This window comes from Malaclemys terrapin, chromosome 1 (genome assembly GCF_027887155.1).
Source record: "Malaclemys terrapin pileata isolate rMalTer1 chromosome 1, rMalTer1.hap1, whole genome shotgun sequence".
NCBI lineage: Eukaryota > Metazoa > Chordata > Testudines > Emydidae > Malaclemys > Malaclemys terrapin.
The window spans coordinates 181,363,071-181,389,401 of NC_071505.1; the positions used below are offsets into that span (position 1 = coordinate 181,363,071).

Genomic DNA, 26,331 nt, shown 5'->3' on the forward strand with positions numbered 1-26,331 from the left:
AGTTTTAGGAGACACTTTGTTGCCCAGTGAACTTACCTCTATTATATTCACTGTTTTGCATTATATTCTGCTTTATTATATTCAGCAGTAACGTACGGAACTTACAGGCCTGTATCCTGTAAGACATTGGCTTCAGCGGTTAGCATGAAGCTTTGCCATAAATAAATTTAGGTAACCCATAAGTTTTGGGAAACTGGAATTAGAACGTAAGTGTAAATTTCGTCCATAAAGCGATCAGTCAAACACAGAAACACGAACACCAGATTCTTGAAGGTTTTGGACAGAACATCCAACCGCAAGAGTGCCATGGCAATGAACTGACATATGATAATGGGGTGAAATCATAAATATATAACCTATAGAAAAAGGACATCTTAAAATTGGTAAGGGGAGGAAATACAAATAAAGAGGACATGATAATTTCAGCATTATATATTATAAAAGTGGCATCCCAGGGTGGGGGAAGCAGGGGGAAGAGAGAGAGAGAGAGAGATGTAGCCCTTGTGAGGGGACAGAATGATGGCCCACTGGTGAAGATGAGGAAGGTGATGGTGATGAGGAAGATAATGGCTAACATTTCAGGTTGTTCTGCAAGGGATGGTGTCAGTATGGATGTTCAGACGTACTTTCTGTATTATCTCTATCTACCTTACTGAGTTAGAGTGTGTGTGACTTTGCTAAATGTATTAGCAAATTATTTATTTGTAAATATAAGAGTTCCTATAGCATGAGTATTGCACCTGTGCGCATCGGGGTTCCCAACTATATAATAATTTTAATTCTGGACCTCATCTTGGGACAAGAACCTTGTGATGGGTTTCCCCCCAGGGTCCCACCTGGAGCAGGGGTAACACTGATCCCCCTGATCCACCAGCCTGGGCTCCCTCTCACATTACTGCTGTGACAAGCTGCAAAGCCCTCCAGCTTGCACTTTCACCAGCATGAATACAGTTTGGAAGACACCCAGATGCAGTTACATGCAGGTTCTCTGACTAGCCCCTGCATAGGAAGGCTACAGCTAAGGCAACTCCCAAATCCTCAGGCACACACCCCGTCTGGAATATAAACCAAAAATTATGCCATTTTGTGCTGCACAGGGAACTGCACAGCATAAGCTCATAAAATTTGCCCCCTCCCTCAACGTGGAGAGGAATATGCAACAGTCTTTGCCCGAGTCGTGATTCCCACACACTTCACTTCACTCCAGCTCACTGGTTTAGATAAAGCAAAAACAAGTTTATTAACTAAGCTCAATATACCAAATAGGGTGAGAATCTGCTATTCATATCCAGCCTAAGAGATGATACAAGCATTCTTAAGGGGCAAGCTGCACTTGCTTTAGGCTTGGAATCCCCAGCTATTTCATTCACAGGTTAGAAATCCTCTTTGGCCTGGGTCCAGCACTTCCTCCGGTTCAGTCTTGTTCCTCAGGTGTTTCCAGGAGTCTTCTTGGGTGGGGAGTGAAGAACACCAGATGTCACTCCCTGACTTATATAGCTTTTGCAGATGGCGGGAATCCTTTGTTCTCAAAGTTTGGGCCCCAGACCAGTCTGTGGAAAAATACTGACATCCCAAGATCGAGTCCAGAGATGTGTGGTCTCATCACATGTCCTTGTAGAATCATAGCAGCCATTACTTGGAGGCTGTCTGTAGCATTTTCAGGAAGTCTCCTCATGTGGGAGATAAGCTTCTCCCAACGCCTACTGTTTTTTCTCCTAATGGCCCATTGCCTTGAATAGGTGCTTCCCCACCCACTATCTAGACTGAAAGCATCTTGTCTAGTGGGCATTACCCAGATGTAACTACATTTGAAATACAGATACATAGTCAATATTCATAACTTCAGATACAAAAATGATATATGCATACAAATAGGATAATCATTCAGCAAATCATAACTTTTCCAATGACACCTCACATGACTTATCTTGCATAAAATACATTATAATTATGATATAATTATATCATAATATCACTGGGAAGAATATGGGGTGCAGTGTCAAAAACCTGTCTACCCCTAAAGTGATAAGTGGGAATTCTTATTCATAAGCTATAGATCAGGTTACAACTTTTTAATGCAGTTCCAATGATGATAAGATTACATAAAGAAGGTGACCTTGGAAAGTCAGATTAATGCGTTTAGGGCAGAGATCCTGTCTTCTTTTGTATTCTTCCTCTCTACAGCACCTGATGCATTAATTAGAAACAAGCAAGTAAATATTAATTCTATAACGTTTTTCTTTAATCTAATAGCCAATGTTGCAGTTATATGGTAATGAAAGATATTAACCAAAGGAAAAAATATTGGGATGTGTCAAATCTCACGTCAGAGGGGAAAAAAAAGTTAGCTTCTCCTCAGGAAACAGACTGAAATGGTACTAAAAAGTATTTTCTTTAGAGAATGCATGCCAGATAGAATATATAGGAATTTGGGTTAGTACATTCAACATAAGTATTTTCAGTGAGTGTTATGGTTTGTGTGCCTGCATGAGTTTGATGATTTTGAGAATTTATTAGTTTATTATGTATGCATGCCTGTCCTATATTTTGTTTTTATCTCATCATGAGAGCTGGAGTCTATAATGTTTCACAGTGACTGGCTGATATCTTAAAAGCAATTGGAGAAAAGAAGCTTATTGTCACTCATGTTAGAGCCAAACACATAGCCAGCAGGCACAGCGAGACTAAAGCGATCAAGAATGACTTCAGAGACATGTTCTTTTATTCACTTCCTGGCACAAGTATGTGATCTTTCTGGAAAGTCTACCTCTGAGTTCCAAAAGAATAAGTGAGAAGTAAATGCAATAAGGTAAGATTCCTGGGTACAGCTGGACAAAGTTTTTTTTGGACATAGCTTATTCACCCAATAAAAATCCAGTTTCAGCCAACCCAGAATTATTCATGAATTCACCATGTGCATAAGTGTAACCCCCACACCTCCTGGGTGTAGTGTTCTGTCCCATCTAGTGGCTGGCTGGCTGGCGGGCGGGGAAAGAGACAGACAGACCCACCTTTTAGCTCATGTGGTAGCGGCTCACGTATTAAGCGCCAGAGGTCCCAGGTTCAATCCCCCCTGCCCATCAACAACTGGGGTCTGTCGGCATTACAAGTTGGGGTGCGTACAGGATTTCAACTGGGAAGTCTCTGAAGCTCAGGATGCACTTCCTTAGCTAGGGGAAGTGTGTAACCCACACACCTCCTGGGTGTGGTGTTCTGTCCCATCTAGTGGCACTGAGACCACAGAGAGAGAGAGAGAGAGAGAGAGAGTTAAATGAGTCTGCTCGACAGCCCTAGTTAAGAGCCAGTTGGCTTTTGGATCAAATTGTAGAGGCTCATGCACTAAACTCCAGAGGGCCCTAGTTTGATCCTGCCCATTGACGACTGGGGTCTGGTGGTGTTACACATGTACACACACAAAACACCCTTAGATTCACAAAGGGATTACATACTTTCACAAAATAGCAAAAGAAGCAACTACTGGTAGTGCCCTCCCCCCCTCCTTATAATCTCAAGGCACTCATCTGGGATGTAGGAGATCGACATTCTGGAACAGGGATTTGAATTTAGCTTTTTAGCTGAGTGCTCTAATCACTGGAATAAATGTTATAAGGAGCCACTACAACCACAATTCCCTCCTTCATTTTAAGATTCTAGTCCTTTAAAATGTTTTGTTCCAAGCACGTTTAGTTTAAGAAAAAAACATTTTAATTGACCCAAAATGGACTTTCTGAAAAAATTCAGATTTGATTAGAGTCAAGCTGAACATTTTGTTTTGATTTTTTTGGAACTGCCACCTAACTGAGAATGCAGCATAATTGTATCCATTTCGGTCCAGGATATTAGAGACACAAGGATGGGGAGGTAATGTTTTTTATTGGATCAACTTCTGTTGGTGAGACAGACAAGCTCTATATGGCTTGAAAGCTTGTCTCTAACCAACAGAAGTTGTTCCAATAAAAGATATTACCTCACCCACCTTATGTCTACCAAACTGAGAAGTCAGTTATTCACCCAGCTCTACTTTTGGCTGAAGGGCAGAATATGGATATGATTGGTTTCAAGGGGTCCTCTTCTCTTTGTGATCCAGGTCTCAATCCTACAACAGATCACATGGAGCGCCTTTGAATTCAATAGGACAATATAAGGGTTCCCAGCTATAATATACTGTAACATAAGCTCTCTTGCTTTAACCACTAACTGACTATGTTATGAAGAAGCTTCCTGTAAAAAGAATCACCATCACTTCCTCAGTGCCCCCTTGAAGCTCAGTGTGGCTCTGCTGAGGCTGCCTCAGTTTCCCCCTCAATGAGGTAACAATGAGGTAACATCCCCCCATTTCCTATAGCTGTCAAGTTGCATATGTAAGCAGAGGACTGGTCCCACTATTGTGGGGAACTTTCCTGGCTTACACACTACCCCGGTGAAGTGGGCTAGCGAAAGCATCTGAGTCCTTGCTTCCACTTCCTTTACCCAGAGACCTGCCTGACCTCAAGGGTTCCCCTTCCACTCTCTTGTGTGTCAAAGTCCTTGTAACCCCAACAAGGCTGGGCCCACGATTCCTGGGGGGGGATGTGGGGCTTGACCCCCCCCCAACCTTGTTGTGGTCACTTAGGGCAGGGGTTAGGGTGTCCCCACTCCGGGGTGCTCTCTCTGCACTGGTTGCTTTCCTGCCCCAATGATCATTACATACAGTTCAAAGCAAATACAATTTATTAAACAGTAATCAATTTAAAAAAACATGGACAAAAATGGGAAGTTAAAGGAAAACACATAACTCCGCTCTGTGGCATGGGGACGTCACAAACAGCATCTCTGGGATGTAAGGGTAGTTCAGTCTGTTCCTCACAAGTCCCAGGCCCTGGCTGTGCTGCCGGGATGCTGCGGGTTGGAGACGTGCTCTGGCGGTGGCCACACGCTCTCAGGCTCTAGGTTCCCAGCGTCGCCCCTGCCCAGGTTACGCGCCCCCCCCCCCCCCAAGTCTGGCCTGCAGAGCCTCTTGGCTGGGGGCATCTCCTTGTGCTGCGCGTGCCGCCCAGGACCTCCCTCACTCTCCCCAGCTGCTCACCACACCCGGCTCCAGCTCCACCACTCTGCCTCAGCATGGCTGCTGCTGCTGCTTTGCCTCCAGCTCCCTGGGCTGCTTCTCTGGCTCTGATTGCTACAGCTCTGCTCCCAGCACAGGTCTGCTCTGTGGGCTGCTTTTGTGACTCTGCTCCCAGCTCTGACCTGCTTCCTGGGCTGCTTTTCTGGCCCATCTGGCTGGCATAGCTCTGTTCCCCAGCTCAGTTTCGGCCCCTGCTCTCTCCTTAGCTCAGCCCCACTCTGTCCGATCCAGTCAATTCCAGCTTACATGGAGGATGGGACCCCCCCCCGGCCTCCTGACTCCCTGATTAGTCTGCCCGCCCTGTCAATCAGGCTGACCTGGAGCATTGACCTGTCCCCATTGTTCCTGGGGACTGTCACTCTCAGGATCCTGATTTCCCATCGACCCTTCCCCTTATTTTTGGTATTGGGAGCTAGCCAACACCCCCACTGAGTTTTAGTTAAGTGCCTGTTAGGAGTGGGTAATCTGTTTTATCTAAACAGTAAGTCCTATGCCAACTTTCACCTCATCTTTTGGTGGCAGAAACTCAACCTGCTGCCACCGCCAGCTGTAGTTTACCTTCCAAGAATGCCTGGGGGCCCTGGCCCTTCTGATAAGCTCCTAATATCACACTATCTGGGGTTGCCTAGGCCTGGACACTTCTGAGCAGAAACTTTAGATGTGCAGAATTCAAATGGGGCCACAAAGTAGTACTAACTCACTTTAGTACTGGTTGCTGATAAAAGCAGTGTGGAGGAAATTAGGGTAGTAGAGCCTGCTACTCAACTGTGTTGCATCTGTGTGTATTGAGGGCAGATAGGATGGTGCAAAACTTTCACCTCAAGTACTAAATGAGTCCTCTGGACAAGAATTATGGAACCTTCCACCCAGAACAGGACGGATGAGGGAAGTGAAGGACTGTGGTGACTCCCCTAAAGACCAAGTACCAAAAAGAACTGTTACACCTCTCTTGAATCCAGTTGGAGGACCAACACCTTGAACAACAGTGGCAGAGAGGGAAAAAGTAGGGGGGCACTAATAAAAATGTTCTGGTACTTCTCTGAGCCAAACCAAACCTAAAAGGCAAAGTTTGTTCCTGTGACAGTTTGGTAAAGGACTAAAACCCTATCTTTTATACAGTATGTCATAACAGAAGTTGACTGACCTAAAATAGTCCAAATCCAGCTGTGTCTGACATGTATACAAATCCCTTGATCTCCATGGAGCTGCATTAGTGTAAAAGAGCTGAATTTGGCACATTCTACGAACATAAAGCCATTTATCATTCCAGGCATGGCAAAATACTATTCCATCTGTAGCTATGCGGTGCTGAAACAAAACTCCATTCTTTTAAATGAGTTCACTTCTCTGAAGAAGCATCATGGAGGGCACCTTGAACTTAATGGCAGTTTGGTTGTGCTTGGAAAGTGTGAAGAAAGTGTGAGTCTCTGAGCTAATATAGCTCAAAGATTAATTTCTAGCACTAATGATTTTGTGAACCAGCCTTTAGAAATCATATCAATTAGTTGTGAAGTCGTCCCAACCATGCTCTCCCCTCCCCCTTTTGAGACTGTGTGAGGACTTATTTTTATTAATGTACATTCTAGTAAGTGGATCAATAAATTCTTTGTTAATAGTATATTTGTGTCAATTTCTCTACATTGCATCATTTTCAAGAGACTTAATCTTAACAGTAATACAGTGGTTAAGGACTTGTTCCATCTTTCAAAAAAATTGCTGAACCATTCAAACCTACACTCTTCCCTGCTTTTTGTTCGCTGGTGGGAAGGGAGCAGAGAACATTTTGATGGACTATATTTCATACAATATTGTCTACTGTACTTTTTATTTAGAATTACACTAGGGTTGGCCCTGCCTCAGCGCAGGGGATGGAGTGGGTTACCTATCACGGTCCTTTCAGCTTTACATTTTTGTGATTCTGAAGTGTTTTTAATTTTGTTTCTCATCTTAAACGTTTCCATAATGTAAATCTGTCCAGCTATGTAATGATACTTACATATGTGTTCATGTACATCTATGCAGAGTATATGCAACCTGAACATAATTCAGAAGTCACTCACATAAGCGCTAGGAGGCAGCGCTCATTGCCATGTACTAATAAAAATGGTTGAAGTATATATTTCACTCTCCTTAGGTTACAGTTAGCCAAGGATGTAATGTGGGCAGCATTTGGATGGTCAATACACTTTAGAAATCACAGGGTTATTGTGTGGTACTACCCATTTGGGAAACACCAGTAGTCACATTATCACTGAACCTTTTTTCCCCATATACAGTGGAATAGGTTTCAAGGGCTATTCTGGATTGGGTTCCTGCAGAAGTGGCCACTTTGCACCATTTCCTGGCTCATGAATGCCTTGATTAAGCTGGTGATGGATATTCATGGTTTCAGAAAATTAGGTATAGAACCTACAGGTCCAATAATAGCTAATCATCTTGAGACTGACTCAGTCATTCTGGCATTTTAAATGGAAAGTCCATGGGCCAACAGATCCTGCTGATGACAAACCACTTGCTCCTGTATGCTCTTATTCCATTTCTTTGGCATCTTGATTTATGGATCTCTAGACTAAAGGACAGGTTAATTTACTCCCCCTATAAGATGGGCAAGAGACTAACCCATAGTTGTGTCTGGTAAAAGTACATACTCAAAGGCAGAGCTGAACAGAACTTACCCTCATGTAGTGCAACCTAAAAATATATTATGGACTAATTCTCTCTGAGGAAGAAAAAGATGGAACAGCTGACCTCCAGGTAAATGCACAAATTCATGGGGAAACTAGACCAGGCAAGTTAGGGGTGCTGACCCAGTAAACGCAAAGGCTTGTGCCTTGTAACATTAATAATAAAAATAATAGCCACTTACAGTGAACTCAGGCTTACACTAGTGAAATACATTTTCTGCTGAAGTGTAAAGGAAATCCTCAAATATTGCAATATGCAATCACACAGTTATTGTGAATGTCTGCTTATAAAAAAATGGTCTGTGAAGAAAATCACTATTACGAATGAGTCCAATCGTACTTTCCAAATGAGAATATCTACAGCAGGAAAGAGGGTGGATACAGATGCTGCTGCTTATATATCACTTATCTAGTAACATCCCTCCGACCCCCCCCCCCTTCTTTTTGGAATTTGAAAATAAAATGAAAGACAGTGTTGTACTACCCTTTGGGGAGGAAAAAAAATAAAGTGCAGGGTGGATTGGGATTTTGGGCTTGGAGTATGAAACAACAAGAAAACATAAGAAAAAACAGGCCAAAGAGAAGGATTAAAAAGTGAATCACAGAAATGCAATGAATTTACCCAGTTTCAGATGCTGATGAATGGGATCTGTAATGAATGAGGCAGTTTTTCATACAGCTAATTTTCGCAAACACTCAAAAATGTTTAGGATTGGAGTAAATGGAGTTACATCAACTTACTCCAGCTGAAGCTCTGGTCCTACATTTTAGTTTTGCTATTACTAAAGGCCACTTGGATGACCATAAGCAATGGGGGACCTGGTTTTCTGGTCCACTAATGCCATTTTGCTCAAAGTAAGCAGCGCAAAGTGGTCTTAAACTGGCCAGAGATAGCCACTGGAGATTTATCCCTGTGCAGAGCAACTGATCACTGGCTTTGCCACCTCCTGCATCTGATGTCCACTGCCTACCTTGCCATAAGGGGAGTACTGGGGGCAAGCGTGGGTGGAACAGAGAAAAGAAGAGAGCACAACTATACCTGAACCTAAACTCACATAAATTAAGGATGCTCCTATGAAATTGGCACCCTGTAGCCCCCTTCCATTTGGAAAGATATGGTGGCCATTAATGCAGTTTGAATGCAGAGAGGTTAGGGGTTCAAATTTACAGTGGATCAAGGCTTGTATTTTCACATGAATTTTTACACCTGACGCCTTTGCCTTACCACAGTCACATGCACAAAGTTAGATTTCTAAATACCATTTATATAGGCATTTGCAGAAACTGCATGTAGAATGAAAACATATAAAAGCATATAGCTCTAGACTTTAAAAATTCCACCTCTCCATTGATGGTGAGTTTTTTGTTCACCCCCTTCCTGTATTTTAAGGCTTCAGGACTGTGTGCAAATGTAGCATCTTTTTGTACGTTGAACTCAGACCTCCTTCAAACATATTTTCCCCCCAGTCATTCTGTACTTGTATTTAGTTTTCTATTCAGAGAATTACTTTTTAACTACATTCTCTTTTTCCACAATGAACAAAAAATACTTTTGTCCCAAATCATTAGCAGTAATGGCATGGTTAAACCCCACAGATCTCTAAGTTCTGACAGAGTCACATCCTCTGCTCTGATCTTTCTGCAACAGCTTGATGACCTGGTATAAAATGTGATTTTTTTTGTTTGTTTTTTTTAATTTCCATAGACTGATGGGAAACAGAAATCAATCATTTAATACTATAAATTATTCTGTAATAAGTGAATATATTTCAATACATTTCAGCTGAATGCATTTCAAAGGAAAGAAAATTCCCTCTTTTTATTCAAGTTTGAAAGGGGAATAATGTGAAGAATTTGTGAGATACAGAAATTGGAAATGATGACCAAAAAAATCCAGAATAGGCAAATATTTATAAACTTAGGGTAGGTCTACACTACCCGGTAGTTCGGCAGCAAGCAAATCGAACTTCTGGGTTCGACTTATCACGTCTTGTCTGGACGAGATAAGTCGAACCCGGAAGTGCTCGCCATTGACTGCGGTACTCCAGCTCGGTGAGAAGAGTACTGCAAAGTCGACGGGGGAGCCTGCCTGCCGCATCTGGACCGGGGTTAATTCGAACTAAGTTACTTCAAACTTCAGCTACGTTATTCACGTAGCTGAAGTTGCGTACCTTAGTTCGAATTGGGGGGTTAGTGTAGACCAGGCCTTAGATAGCTTAGAAAATGTGCCAATTTTTTGCCATGAGTACTCTGTTGTTTCAGTACAGGCTTCCCCTGAGCAGATTATCAAATGATTTGTTTGTTAGGAGATGTGTACTAATGCCTAAAAAAGGCCTGATGAAATTACCAAAATGCACTTACATAGGCAGATGTGAATGCAAGTTTCTGAGCAAGGAGAGTGTAGGGACAGTGTGGCATCTAGCTTCCTTACTGAATTTCCATAAGCCACATTTGTATTTATTTATATAATCACTACTTTAATTCAAAACAAAGAAAAAAGGAAATACTATCATATGGTCTACCCTATTAGATACTGTTCCTGGTATATTCAAGCAAAACAGTTCCACTTGGCTAGACAAATGGAGGAAAAAAAGATTAAGTTGATGTGAAGATTTTAAGCCTCAGGGGGTGTCTTGTCCTGCTGATTGTGTATCACAGCAGTAAAGTAAAACTCTAGGCTTCACAGTATATAGTCGTAAAATAGCTTTGAGAAAACTGAATAAGGAATAATGAGTGGAGACATACACCTACTGTAAAAATAATAGACTAGATTCATTCATTGTCTGTCCATTGAGCTGAGTTACAATATCGATATGAATAAATACAAGCTGGAAATCATGACCTTCAACTCCATACAACGATGGCAAGTTAGATAAATAAAGATAAATTAGGGCTCTGCAGTGATTCAAGTTACTACCCATTCACCTCTGAAGGCCTGAATCAAGTTTCACTCAGTTTACAAATTGAATAAATCATGTGGACTCAATTCCAGTCCGTTTCCATAAAAGACATTTTCCCATTTCATAAGAATGTGTGTGTGTGAAAAGTTGGTACCCTCCATTTCCGATTAAATATCACTTTTCATACTCCTCACACCCTCCAATTCTATGTGCTGCCTCTGGCAAACATAGCTCTCATTCCTTGCTATTTATCTCCCTCTACTTCGTCCATTCTGTTTCTTCCATTCCAGCCCACTTCCCTCTCCCCACTTTGTTGCATTTTTATGTACTTCTTATGAAGTGAAACTTCCAGATCCCCATATTGAGGTGCCAGGGAGTAGCATTCAGAGATCAGGAAATTTGGCCATTTCATTTGGTTATCAAGAGTATTTCCACTTAGTTTAACTGCAGTGTTCCAACCTAGTGCTGAAAAACCGTTAACTAATTAACATTAAAATATTCCCCATATTAAAACAAAAGGCCAGATATGACAATGGGCATAACATATCACAAGAAATATTTTTTTTAAAAGATAGGTTGGACAGAAGTTTCTCCAAATGAATAGTTACTAGAGATGAACAAGCTTGGAAATGTTAATGTTTCCAAACTTTTGGGTCGACATGAAGCTCAATTAAAAAAATCAAACATCTCTTTAAAATTTAGGATTGGGATTTTAGCATCCAGAGCTCTTTTAAGCCAGCAGCAAATGTGATGTTTAGGAGAAGTTTCTAGTAAACATCTGCAAACCTAACTCATTATCCTCCCTCAAAACCCTCCTTAAAGCTTTCCTTTGCCAGGAAGTCTACAAAAAAACTTGACCTTGGATAGGGTGTTAGAGTGCTGAGACCACTGCCTATCATTCTGACCAGTATTGTCTCATTGTTTCCTTTTACTCCTTATGTGTCTGTACTCCTCTGTTGCCTTATACTTAGATTGTAACTCCTTGTGTCGGGGTCTGTCTTGCTCTGTGTTTGCATAGCACCTAGCACAATGGGAGTGCTGGTCCATGATTGGGGCTCGGCGGTGCATGATAATTCAAATTAATAATAATGACTTCATTAGTATGAAAGATGAAGTCACAATACAATGCTCTGACTACTGTTGATTGAATATTTTCCATTGTCAGACTCACCATCCTGGAGCATTTCCTTGTAAAAAGACGGTGTTACAGCCCCTGTGCTTCACTTTCTTCCCCCAGACTTCTAGGTAACAATGTCCAAACTCAAAGGAATGAAAACTCTCATCTTTCCCAGGCTTAATACTCCACTGATTATTTGCCTCTTTCCTGAGCTCTTCAGAGTTCTTCCTCATCCTGTTACAGAGTGTGGCCTCTCAGGGCTTTCTCCCTAGAGGCCCAGCTCCACCCAAGCTGCTAACCCTCAGAGCTTGTTCCCAGGAGTCTCTCTTCTCCCAGGTCTGCCTTAAGAGTCTCCTTCTAAGCATGGCCCTCTCCCTCCAGGGGCAGTTCCAGGATACAAGCTCCTTCCTACAGGCTTCTCTCCTCTGTGGCTCCTTTCCTACAGTGTGAAAACTCTCAGCTGACTCTCTCCTGTATTTCTTCCCACTATTGCCCTGCAGTCCTTTCTTGACAGGAATCATCCAGTCTTGTTCTCCCCAGCTGAATCAAAGCCTTAATTACCTCTCCCCCCTCCAGGTACCACAGAATGGGTTAATTGGGCTCACTGGCTCCCCTTTACCCTATCACTGCTACCATGGGGTGTAGTACACCCCATAACATCCATCTAAATGGGTTATTGAAAAAAAAACATTTTAAACTTTTTGGGGGGGCGAGGTGCAAATAGTGCCTGGACTCCCCAGAAAATTTCATGTATTTTCTCAAAAAAACCTGATCACCCTTTTGCTGAAAATTTTCAACCAAAAAGAAATCTGTTTTTGATTTTTCATTGAAAAGTCAATATGGATGACCCCCACACACACCCACCCTCACACACAAATATTCTGACCACGTATACCTCTGACATCACAGAGCTAACTGCATACTCATAAAATAAGGGAAGGTTTAGTGGACTAAAATGAGATTAGTCCCCCATCCCTCACAGAGCTAAGATTTTGGCAATATTTGAAACCCCCTCCCCCAACACCAAGTGAGCAGAATCCTCCACAGAATTTCCCCCAATGGGAATGGCCCTTGAACAAAGATCCAGTAACCAGGATGGAGAGACTCAGCAACAGAGGCTGCCAGAAGCACTCAGGGTCATTTAAAAAAAAAGTATTTAACTGCACTAGCTGGATTTTCAAGAGTACTTAGGCACCTAATTCATATTGTATTTAAGTACCTACATGCTTTTGAAAACCCCAGTAGATGCCTATATGTATCTTAAGGTGCCTATATACTTAAAAAAAAAAATCTGTCCTTCAGACACTTGATGATGAACAGCAGTATAAAATCCTCAGATAAAATAGATAGGGACATCAAGGGCTAGTTAACACATTCCCTCTGCCAAATCCTCCCAGGAATACCATGTGACCTGTAGCCCGCCACAGAAATTCCCAGAGCAAGTGATGCTTTAAAATTTCTCTTATCCCAACATCCACCAGACAGCAGAGACTCAGCTCTCTGGGATTTTAATGCATGAGACCCCAAAAAACAGAACCATCAGACAATGTCATTTAAAAATATTATTGTACTAATTTCTATGGTGCCTTTTGTTGTAGCAGCAAGGTTTAATTGCAGAGATTAAAACAGAAAGGAATAACACTGGAAATACTACTTACAGTCTGAGCTAATAGAGGAAGTGTAGGAACTAACATAACATTATATACATTATTTACCTAAAATAGTGGGCTGGATTTTAAAGATAAATCTGAAAGTTACAGAATTTACTTGGGATTCTTAAGCTTTGAACAACTGCACTAGTTTTATTTTTCTGAGTTATATAAACGATCATAGCAACTATATCTGAGAAAATGTAATTTTAAAAATTACATAATAGTCAATCATTGTAAACTGAAAATAATAGACTCCATCCAGAGATTTAAAAAAAGATAAAGGGAGTGAGCATGAGCCAAGAAATTCATTTCAGATAAAGTTTCACAGATTTTAAGACATTTCCCTCAGCCCCACTATTTTATCTGATTTCACCTGCCTGACTTTCAGGTATGTCCAAATTTTGAATGTATCAAAATTGCATATATTGAATGAAAAGATAGATATGGTTTTAAAAGATAGAGGCACACAAGATAATTTGATGTTTGTTTAAAATTAGCAAATGCTTACCCAAAAGAAGAAGAGTCCAAATATCATCCCAATCCCAACTGGTTATCCAAAATGCAGCTCAGCGCCACAGAATTTTGCTGTACCGTATCACCATCACTCCAGGTAAAAGCCTGACAAACAGATAATTTTACTTAGTGCTCTGAAGGTAAATTGATTTGGATTTTGTTGGACCAATTGGTGAAATTAATTCCAGAATAGAGGGCTCTATAGAAAATGCCAGAAAACAAGGGATAGGCAAATCTTATTAATGACATGGACAGACATCAAGCCCACCACATTCTCTGGCTGCTTCCCTGAACAACTGACACCATTATAGTCTTTCATGGATTGATCCTCAACTAGCTTGCTTAAAGTTCCTCTTTCTGCTAGGCACTTGGAAATAGATCACCACCACAGAGACAAGCACATTCTCTGTACACTATCCAGGTTTGAAGCCTAACTGAAAGGTGCCAAGGAATCCAAGGATTTTTGATAATGACTCAGTTACCTGACCGTTGCTTTTTTCAAGTTGGCAGGATAGCGACAGAGCTATTGTTAGCAAAATCAAAGTAGAGAGATTATTTCATCAGCAGTAGCTTAAAAGCAGTTACTGAATGAAACTAACATATTTTTTTTCCCCATAGGAAATCATTAATTACCTCCACCAACAATGGATTCAACATGAACATGGACCTGTGTTGCAGCTGTGAACTCAAAGCTCTCTCAGTCACTCTAGCACTTCAGTAAGTGAAACTGGCTAACACTCAGTGACAGTAAAGTCATTTCTCCCCTCCAGATACAGATTTGCCCCTCCAGAAACAGCCAATCAATTTAGAATCAGAATCACCTTATACATTAAATCTGACCAAAAGGAGCCCTCAGCAGGAAATACAAGATCTCTATACAAAGATAACCTGAGAGAAGATTATATGAGAGAACATTTGGGACTGTAATAATGGTCAAAGACAGTAAAAAAATCAAAATGGTCCCTTTGGTGCAGTGGCCCACTAGTAGTACAGTGCTATGAAACTGCCTTTAGAGCTATCAGTATCCTCAGGTAGACAGGTGAAACAAATACTCCATTTCAATAAGCACAATTATCTTACCACTCCTCTGCTATACCTGCTGCTAGTTTTTTTCATTCAAAGTGGATAGGTTTTAACACTTAATAATGCTCAGGTTGCTCCAAACCCTAGACTTATGTTTGCACAATGGGAACCATAGATGATATTTTGTTCATAAAATATTTGCCGTAAGGAAACTTCAAACCTACAGCTGTGATTTCTTAAAATACAATTCATTTCATGATGAAATTTAATTAGTTTTGGAAGGAAGAAGATGACGTTTATAAAAGGTTACATCAGCCAATCAGGGAACAAAGACAACAGCATGTGACTTAGGTGGCCAATCACAAAGCTTGCCTAGTGAATTCTGATGCCTCTGGCTCTTAGTAGTTCTGAAATGCAGGTAAACACCAAGCGGAGAAGCTTTCAAAAGTACAAAAGGCAGTCAGGGACCTATTTCCCACTGAAAGTTAGTGGCAATTGTGTATCCAACTCCCATTTGTGCCTGTGGAAATCTTCCCTCACCTCCATGTGTTTGCAAAAATCAGGGCTTTAGAATTTTAAACTGCAAGTGCTAATTGTTTAGTAATTAAAATGTTAGTTACTGGATGATTAGAACTTTAATTGCTAAGTGGCTGCTGGAGATCTAGTCCATAACAAGACGGATTATATATCTGTCAATTACAATTTCTAAGAAACTCAGAAATTAGTTTATACGTAAGTGTATGTGTATACTTGAGTGCAAATGTTTGTGAAATTTGGAGCGTTTGATATTCTGAGAACATATGGACCTATAGCTCATGAGAAGCAACATATAATTTTCAAACAAGGTAATTTCTGATTACTTACCATCTGAAAGTCTTTAATTGGAAATTTTAGAAAATCTGTTGTAAAATTATACCCTAATCTATTTTAAACACACAAATTTGGAAAGAAATCACTAGCTGCAAGCAATAGTTAGATAGCATTAAAAACAAGGCTTATAATGAAAGTCTAAATTCAGCTTCATCTAGTATCTCCATAGTTGGCATAACCCTGGATAATCCTTCCATCTTAATCCATACATTCACTGGCTACACTGTGAAAAACCAGCAAAATAAACATGATCTATTCACTCTGAAAACTGACCAAAAATACATCCTGTTTTATCCAATTGAAAGAGAAAAGTGAGGTCTTATTCCTACAAACTGTAAGTCTCAGATTCTGTCCTCAAAGTCAGAAATGAAAACATAAAAAAATGAATTATAATAAATACCTCTCACATAAAACAGCACTTTTGAGCTTCAAAGCACTGTACAAAGATTAAATTTCAGACTCAAGGGTTCAATGAAAGGCCACAAAGCTGCATGAGAAAATGGTGGCAAAGGCAAAGATAGTCAATAATTTAGTAAAGAGTTTAAACACTCTCTGGCAGGAGAACTAATTATTTGGAGAAATAGTTCTACTCCAAGATAAAAGAATTGTTTCAACTGAGTCTAAAATTTAAAGAGAAGCAAACGCGAAATGATGATGTATCTTCATTAGATTATTTTGATAGTTTAACCCTTTTATGAATTGGTGCCAGTTGGAGAAAAATATGTGGAAACATTTAAATCAGAAAAATACACTTTTAGCATGCACATGCACTTTTAGCACGCACTGCTGATATGCCCAGTATTTTTAAATAAGACTGGTATAGTTCATTTTGGTCATCTGAACTCATTTTGGATTGAAACAGATACACATCAGGATATTTTTAATTAATATTAATTAGAACTTGTATAGTTGTTGTGCCCAAATTCCCCAGTCAGGGATCAGAGGTGATGGGGAGGGCATTGTGCTAGGCACTATAGACACATGATTTAAAAGATGGTTCTTGCTCTCTAATCTAAATAATCATTCTTTAAAAATGTGTTTTAAAAGCTATGAAGTCCATAGGGCTAGCTGGTCTTTACTATATTCACTGCCTTGCCTTCATAATATTTATCTGCTTTCATTATATTCAGATGTAAGTCAAGAAACCTACAGTATGCTATATCCTGTAAGATATTAGATGAAGAGTAAGCTAGCATAAGTGTGGTTAGGTAGGCTGTAACTCTTGGCATAGGTCAGGGCTCCCCAAACTTGGTTCATGGCTTGTTCAGGGTAAGCCCCTGGTGGGCCATGAGATACTTCATTTACCTGCAGGTACGGCTGCTTGCAGCTTCCAGTGGCCACAGTTCTCCATTCCCAGTAACCAAATCTGTCCTTAGACCCTGAAGCTCAGACTGCTCACGTAAATAATTAGCATGGAGACATTCCTCTCTTAACAACCTTGTTTTCCCAACAAGCTGGTCAAGCACAGCCACTTGGTTATAGGGCTGTTCAACTTTCTTAACAGCTTTTACTCCATCTGAGACCTTCTCAAAGCAGTCCACACTGGATCTTCAAAAGGAAAGTCAGTGGATCCATTCACCACAGAAAATTTCTGGCTGTTAGGAACTGAAACTTTCTTGATTAAATCACTTCCACACCCTTCAGTTGCAGCAAACTTGATTTGCATACAGGACATCAGAATTCAATTCCTATCTCAGCTATAGGTTTCCTCTATGACCTCGGGCAAGTAATTTAGTTGGCCCTGTTCCTCAGTTCCCTACCTGCCAAATAGGAATGAGATTTCTCTACCTCAGAGGGATGTTGTGAGAATTAAACGTATTAGTGATTGTGAGGCATTAACATGCTATGGTGATGAGGGTCATCTAAGCACCTAGACAGAAGAGTTGGGGCATAGCTAATAGATCCAATGATATGTGTCCCCCCAGCCATTGCCCCACCAAAGAGCTGGGGTGCAGAAGTAGCAAGGGCTATTACAAGGCTGTAGTAGCAGCCAATGGCTAAACCGTTGTTACACTCTTGGAGGGAGTGTACTTCATTCTGCTCCTGGAAAATTCACAGCCTCTCTACCAGGTGCACATTTGGCTCTCCTTCCCTTTGCTATGTGTTTTGTTTGTTTTTTGAACACTGGACATTGACACAACTGGGGTATTTTATGACCTTTGTTAAGGTCAGCAAAGGACTCCAAACATACAGCAGAGGATTCTTTCTGTGGTTCTGAAGACTGTCATCCACAGCTTTTATAGGATGCAGCAGCTGTATTTTTTTCACTCTGGTACCTTTCTGAGACACCTTACCCAGGACAGAGGTAGAAACAGAACATGCAGACTACTGTTTGTGTGACTGAAGACTCATGGGCTGGAGTAAGTGAAGTCACTATACATTTATATTGTATTGCTGTATATCTTTTTCAGATTTGGTTACCTAAAATTTGACATTAAATCTATATTTAGACACCTAAATGGCCTGATTTTCAGAGTTGCTCAGCACTCACTGCACTGCTCCAGTTGACTGGATTGGAAACACAGCTTCTTTTATGTGTACCAGTGTAGCAGAGCTCCACCTGCTTCATAGTTCCTCTGTTTCCAACTCCTTCCTTTCAAATGAGCCAAGGAAGAGACTCAAGTTTCTCCACAGCTGCTTCTCCCCTTTCCCAGCGTGAATATAAACTGGTGGAACAGAAGGCAGTTGAGTAATGTGTTCAGCTCCCAGGAGGCAGAAAGGGAGAGGAAGCAGAGTTTAGAACAAGTTGGAATTCCATCATTCAAGGAGGGAGGTAAAACCAAAGAGCAGCTTGGACTCTGCTCCCCAGTTCATGTTGTAACTAGCTAAGAGTGAAAGAAGCAACTTGGACATCACTTTTCCCAGTCATGCTCCTTTCACATTGGCCAGCTGGACAACAAAGCTCAGCCCACTCCCCACTCCCCCTACACCAGAGAGCAGAGCAACTCCTTGGCTTCTTTCAGCTCCATGGGTAGCGATTCCTCAGTGTCCTGCCCGACTCTAGACATCATCAACAAGGCGCAAGCCAAAGAGCTGTTCTTCCTCGCCTCAATACAGAAATAGAAAGGTGGGGGAGGAGAGAGAAAAAAAGTGCTGAAAGGTATTGAGAAGGGAAGAACAAAGGGAAGAGGGTGATCAGAAGAGATTGAGTCAAACAAAAAATCACGGTTTAGTAGTTCCACTAAGGTGGGGAGGAGGCAGATTATTAAGCAATCCAATATGACAATTTTGACACCAGTTTCAGTATTTGGATACTGCACCCAAAGATGCACTGACCAGAAAACTAGACAAACATACATACTTTAAAAAGAAGTCAGCTTTAATATAGAGAAAAAAGAGAAGAAGAAGATGGATAATATTGACATACCATCCTCTATAGAAATCTTTATTCAGGATGGGGGGTGGGGGAGAAAATTCTTTCAGAGACACCAACTAACAAAAATGATCATCAACATGACAGAAACTTCATCAAAATATATATTTTAGTCAGAAAACGGAATTGATGTCTTCCTGAGAAAAAATGAAAAAGCTAATACAAAACAGAAATCCACTAAGTGGGATAAGATGTTTCTCTGAGTACCTTACAACAAATTTCAAGAAAAATAAATATAGAAAATAACCGCTTCAACAGAACTAGCATATAGCAGAAGCATATAGCTATCTCATTTCTTTATAATTAGAAAAAAAACATGTAAGCCTCTGACACGCCAATCATATTAAAAGATACTTTAAATTTAAAGACATAACCTCAATCTCTTCAGCAAGTAGTGCTTTCAATCTAACCAGAGAAACAGTGAAAGTTAGTCAAAAGGAATTAAAAAGTGGGGAAGAATGATTCTGATGAACACACAGAAAATACCAAAAAAAATGTTAAACAGCATGCTACGGAAAAAGAATTATCTTGTTGTTGACAAACAGGCCAAGAAAACAAGAGATTTAACTTTGAGTCTTGGGTCTATCACTTAAGGTTTTTGGGTGGATTTGGGCAAGTCACTTAATTTCTCTGGGCCTCAGTTTCCCATCTATAACATGAGGATAAGAAATAACACCTACATCTCAGGGAACTGCAAGATATAAATGACAGATGTATTTAAAATGATTTGCGATCATCAGCTGGGGCCATGGTTCCTACAGAAGTGCAAAGTGATTTTATTACTAATAATATAGTATGGTGAGCCATCCCATCAGAACAGAATGTGACAAACATTTATCATTTCTTTTTTGGAATAAATGTAAGATGAATAAAGATGACAAAAATGCTAAGATGTTCAGACTGAACAAGAGGATTTCTAGAACACTGCTATGACACACAAAATGCACGCCAGGAGTCAATACAATAAAGTTGCAACATGAAAGAAATGAGAACCCCACAAGATGTCTTGAAATCATAGAATATAGTAAATTGAGATGAGAAATCATGATACTACCAGACTTGCCCTTCTCAACAAACTACAAAAGAAAAAGTGAATACCAATAATGCAGATATAAGACATAACCCTTTAGGACTGAACACACATTCCAAAAATTGTGATGCTTACTTAAATCTCTCTATATAAACTAAAATAAGGGTAGTGGGAGGGCGAGGTGCACATACTACAACTCTAAGGACACGTCTTCACTACCCGCCGGATCGGCGGATAGTGATCGATCTATCGGGGATCGATTTATCGTGTCTAGTGTAGATGCGATAAAATCGATCCCCGATCGCTCTGCCGTGGACTGCGGAACTCCACTGCAGCGAGAGGCGGAAGCAGAGTTGACAGGGGAGTGGCAGCGGTTGACTCGCCGCCGTCCTCACAGCCAGGTATGTCGACCTAAAATACACAACTTCAGCTACGCGAATAGCGTAGCTGAAGTTGAGTATCTTAGGTTGACACTCCCCCCCCCCCCCTTAGTGTAGACCTAGCCATCGATAGGACAGCCAGAGTCAAATCTTCCTCTATATACTGGTAGCTTTGTGCCACTCTCGTGGTATAGAACTGCTACAATGGTTATATCCCAAACTCTCCCCAGGCTTTTATGCTAGGGGCATTCCCCAGGGTCTGGCTGGAGTGTCCCTACATCCCTATGATCCCCAGCTTAGGTACCCCAAACATATGGCAAAAGGCAAAACAGCCTTCAGACCCAGTATTGAGTGGTCCCAGAGCTAGTAGAGCAAAGGTTGATTAAAGTTAAATTTGCACCAAACAGCTCCTGAGGGCACGTCAAGACAGACAAGGGAATAATAAAGGCCTGTCCTGGAGCACTCCATCTGAGATGTAGGCCAATACTTCCTGTCCCCAGGAAGTGCTGCATATTGCTGGCTAAGGTCAGTACAAAAGGAAAGACTGAAGACCACTAAGGGGTTGGAGAAATTAAAAGCCAAAAGTTGCACTCTCCCAGTGGTCTGCACTTTTTTGGGACATTAGTATATTGCACATATTAGTACAGTTATGGTTTAATACTCAGCACCAATAGGGTTACCATACGTCCGGATTTTCCCGGACATGTCCGGCTTTTGGGGGCTCAAATCCCCGTCCGGGGGGAAATCCCCAAAAGCCGGGCATGTCCGGGAAAATCGGGAGGCTCGGCCGGGGCCTCTTTGTGCGGGGCCGGGGGCATGGTGCCGGGCCGGGCCCGCGGGGCCGGGAGCCGGCCCGTGGGGCTGGGAGCTGGGAACCAGCCCGCGGGGCTGGGAGCCGGGCCGGGGTCGGGGAGCCGGGCCCGCGGGGCTGGGAGCCGGGAGCCGCCGGCCCGCGGGGCGGGGAGCCGGGCCGGGGTCGGGGAGCCGGGAGCCGGCCCGCGGCGCTGGAAGCCGGGAGCCGGCCCGCGGTCGGGGAGCCGGCCCGCAGGGCTGGGAGCCGGGCCGGGGAGCTGGGAGCCGGGAGCCGGGAGCCGGCCCGCGGGGCTGGGAGCCGGGCCAGGCCCGCGGGGCTGGGAGCCGGGAGCCGCCGGCCCGCGGGGCGGGGAGCCGGGCCGGGGTCGGGGAGCCGGGAGCCGGCCCGCGGCGCTGGAAGCCGGGAGCCGGCCCGCGGTTGGGGAGCCGACCCGCGGGGCTGGGAGCCGGCCCGGGGTCGGGGAGCCGGGAGCCGGGCCGGGGTCGGGGAGCCGGGAGCCGGGCCGGGGTCGGGGAGCCGAGAGCCGGCCCGCGGGGCTGGGAGCCGGGCCGGGGTCGGGGAGCCGGGAGCCGGCCCGGGGTCGGGGAGCCAGGCCGGGGTCGGGGGGCTGGGAGCCAGGAGCCGGCCCGGGGGGCTGGGAGCCGGGCCGCGGGGCTGGGAGCCGGGAGCCGCCGGCCCGGGAGCCGGGAGCCGCCGGCCCGCGGGGCGGGGAGCCGGGCCGGGGTCGGGGAGCCGGGAGCCGGCCCGCGGCGCTGGAAGCCGGGAGCCGGCCCGCGGTTGGGGAGCCGGCCCGCGGGGCTGGGAGCCGGGCCGGGGTCGGGGGGCTGGGAGCCAGGAGCCGGCCCGGGGGGCTGGGAGCCGGGCCGCGGGGCTGGGAGCCGGGAGCCGCCGGCCCGCGGGGCGGGGAGCCGGCCCGGGGTCGGGGAGCCGGGAGCCGGCCCGCGGCGCTGGAAGCCGGGAGCCGGCCCGCGGTTGGGGAGCCGGCCCGCGGGGCTGGGAGCCGGCCCGGGGTCGGGGAGCCGGGAGCCGGGCCGGGGTCGGGGAGCCGAGAGCCGGGAGCCGGCCCGCGGGGCTGGGAGCCGGGCCGGGGTCGGGGAGCTGGGAGCCGGCCCGCGGCGCTGGGAGCCGGGCCGGGGTCAGGGGGCTGGGAGCCAGGAGCCGGCCCGGGGGGCTGGGAGCCGGGGGTGGTCGGCCAGGGCCCGAGCCGACCCAGGCTGGTGCCGCCGGGGGCCAGCCTGGGCCGCGCCTCCTCCCCCCCACACTCCCTCTTACCTGCTTCAGGCTTCAAGCAGGGGAGGGGGCGGAGACTTTGGGAGGGGGCGGAGTTGGGGCGTGGGCGTGGGCGGGGTTGGGGGCGGGGCCGGGGCCCCCGGGAGTGTCCTCCATTAGGAGGCACAAAATATGGTAACCCTAAGCACCAACTCTGGCCAGATTTTCAAATGGGTTTATCTGGCCATAGATGCAACATGGGAGCTGAGCTCTTTTGAAAATCTGTTTTGGTTGTTGGTGTTCAGTAATTGCAAATATAGCCTGAAGCTACTGTTAGTGAGAAAGGCATCACTGGTGTCCACTTATCCTCATTTACACTTTCAGGCAAATTCCGATCTATTGTAAGTACAGCTCCATTGACTACAAACAGAATGGTGCCCACTTCCATTACATCTGAACTTGGCTAATTGCTTGTATAATTTTTATTGCTCAAGGATAAGTGTACTTAAAAAGTTGAAAATATTTTTTTTAAATGTGAGCAAAGACCTTTGAGTAATTTGAATGAGAAAAATCAAACAGAACAATACAAGATATCTCAAATTTTCAATAGCGCATTACTGTGTGTTATTTCCTGCTATTATCTGAAAAGATTCATAATGAAATAATCATCATGAAAAATTGAAGGTCTATTTGTTTATCAGTTTGGAGAAATGTAACAAAAAAGTCTCTGGAGTTTTGCTTATAGTGAAAAGCCATCTTTTATCTGTGTACAATTGATCTTTGCTTAGGAAAAAAATGACTGTGTGTGTCGTGGCAGAGGGTGAGCTAAAAGGGCAGAGTATAAATTTCACTTTCTGTTTTGGCAATTTGAACCAACGTCTTTGTAATCAGCTCCACTCAGATTCTCAAACAGAGGCTATTGGGGAGGTGGGCCTTTGTAGACAAATCTGGCAAATGAAATCAGGGTATAAAGATACCATCTCTGGAAAAAGACATTGTTTTCTGTGGATAAGTGTTTTCCCCAGAGGTTTTTTTGTTTGTTTGTTTTGTTTTTCCATTTTGAAATTAGAAGTGAACTAAGATTCTCTTGCACTAGATCTTTCCTGTTAGTAGAGTCAAATGAAAAAGGTGAGACTAGGGAACTGTGACAGCAATACCATGCAAAAGTGTAAAAAGCAGAGCAGTAGTCCAACAAAGGAAGGGAGGGATCACAAGTACTTCTAACACCATTTAACAAGTCTCATGAGATTTTATGTTGAAGAAGTAGGAGCAATTGCAGTGGTAGTAGTAGAGGTGAGTCAGCTGATGTAGTGGCAGCATAAGTAGAGCAGACACACAGAATTAGATCTTGCCCAATTTTCCGTTCCTTTTTAATCAACTAATTTGAGTTTGTGCCAGGCGTCCTGTCAAGATAATAGGCTGTATTCTTACTAAACAGAAAGTTTGGCTCCTGGACTGGAGTTTTGTTAACTGTGAATACAACCTGTTTGGGAAGTTAATTAGATGCTCCATTCTTCTGCTAGAGAAAGGGAGACTGAGGACACAAGTATGTAGTTTTTTTCACAATTTAATTAAAGTTCTCCTTAATTCAAACAATTTACCACAGCTGCAATAACTAACTCTGGAGACAAACAAAAGAAAGGAGACAAGAGAAAAACAATTGGCAGGAGAAGGGGGAAAGGAAGCAAAACAAGAAGTAATTTGAATCTTATCTGGTTCTCCTCTGACCCTTTTCCCATCTCCCTTCCCCCCGCCCCGGGTTGTGGAATAGCCAAAAAGGTGTTAGGTCCTGAAAGGCATATAAGACATACTAAAAGAAATTCAGCATGTCCTTGTGACTTAGACTAACATCTTATAAAAATGAGTTGTTACAAGAAATATTATAAATCATCTTATTAAATAGATACCCATTTTGTCTGAGTCACACTGTGCTGAGAGAGCTTCATCCTCCCATCGCTTCCCCACCAACCCCTAGCTTGAATTTCTAAACTATTTTTCTAGTTCTGATTCTTTCTTCTTCTGGGAGTATCCATTTTCTCCCCTAATTGAAGGTTAAAACATTCTTTTAAACACTCTTTAACACCAATCAATTGGCTACCTGCTCTGCAAAGAGCCAGACTTCTGGGAATCAAGGAGTCTTTTCTCTGGAAGACAGGTCACTGCATTACCTGTAGACTTCTATTCCAAAGCAGTTCTTACTGACACTTTATAGTGTTTTGATGAAGATAGCCCATTCTCTCTTAAATCAAGAAAAGATTCCAGGAACTGGTTATTCCTATTTCAATATAGGGAAGTGGCTTCTTATGACAAATAACAGGGGGTAGCCATGTTAGTCTGTATCTACAAAAACAACAAGGAGTCTGGTGGCACCTTAAAGACTAACAGATTTATGTGGGCATAAGCTTTCGTGAGTAAAAACCTCACTTCTTCGGATGCATCCGAAGAAGTGAGGTTTTTACTCACGAAAGCTTATGACCACATAAATCTGTTAGTCTTTAAGGTGCCACCAGACTCCTTGTTGTTTATGACAAATAACACACCCTTTTTAATAATTGATATAGATAACAGACATAGGTACATATGCACACACAAATCCCTGTTGACACAAGGTCTAAGAAAATATCCAAAATGTTTTAATAAAGAAGAGCTCCACACAGTGAAGCTTCTAAAATTCTGTGGAGTCAAGCTCAGTGCTTAGAGAGGCCAAGTAAATTAATCAGTTCTACCAAGTCCCAGTGCAGTTCGGCACAACACTGACGCTAACCCCTTCCTGCTGAACAGCCATCACAACCCCCTCCCTCTTTGGCAGTTTCACTTGGGCATGACTGCGCAACCCATTGTTCAGTGTGTGTTACACATCCATTGGAAGTAAGAGTATTATAGTTCCCAGCTACAAGATCTAGTTAGTTAGTTCAAGTAGTAGATGCTAGTGTTTTCAGCTTTGGAGGTTCACAGTTCAATCCCAGTTACAAACAAGAGGGCTGTCTTCAAAAAGCACATTAAAACTGATATTTCAGCTTTTCTCTCAACCTACTCACTATCAATGGGTTACTTGTCTTGCCATTTACTGAATCTGGATTCCCAAATACAGCCCATTGTAATTCTAGCGAGGTTTGGAACGTGGCTCTTTTACAAACGTATTTAGCCCTGTTAACAAAATCCTCTTCTTTCAGTCAGTGCAAGCACTATCAGCAGAAGCTCATTCTGATTTCAGCCTAATACAATGACTTTCAGGTTATGACTAAGCCAAAAATCTTCCAGTAAATTTAGCTCATATTTAATTCTGAGAATCAACTCATATGCGTCCCTTACGTGCACCAATCCAGCACATACCTGTCCTATGGCATTTCCCAGTGCTAATTACCACCTGCCTCTCCATCTTTGTGTTGTATGGTAGTTTATTGAATTGCTTTCTACTGCTAGAACATCAGCCTTTGGACTATGAACTCTCAAGAGCAGAGAATCTGCTACATGTTTTGCACGGATTGCCCCAGAGCTCAAACAGTGCTAGGATCAATGTTCATGCTGCAACAGCTCTTTTGGCCAGTATAACAAAGCAGTCAATACTGGCACTATGTGCCTTGCTTTAATGCATTTGGGTCTGTTCCTGTTTTAATGCCAACACAAACCTAAAGCAAATCTCAGGGATGGCTTTAAGGGAA

The 26,331-nt window shown here is 43.2% G+C and overlaps 1 long non-coding RNA gene across 2 annotated transcripts in view; it reads right to left on the bottom strand.

The window, feature by feature from the left end:
• Window positions 1–26,086, bottom strand: part of LOC128847762 (uncharacterized) — a 43,379-nt gene extending 17,293 nt beyond the window's left edge. For both annotated transcript variants that reach the window (XR_008446948.1, XR_008446947.1), the window contains exons 1-2: window positions 26,003–26,086; window positions 13,966–14,075 (exon numbers count right to left, since the gene is read on the bottom strand). This is a non-coding gene — a long non-coding RNA (uncharacterized LOC128847762). The remainder of the gene's footprint in view (window positions 1–13,965; window positions 14,076–26,002) is intronic.
• Between the last annotated feature and the right edge of the window lie 245 nt (window positions 26,087–26,331).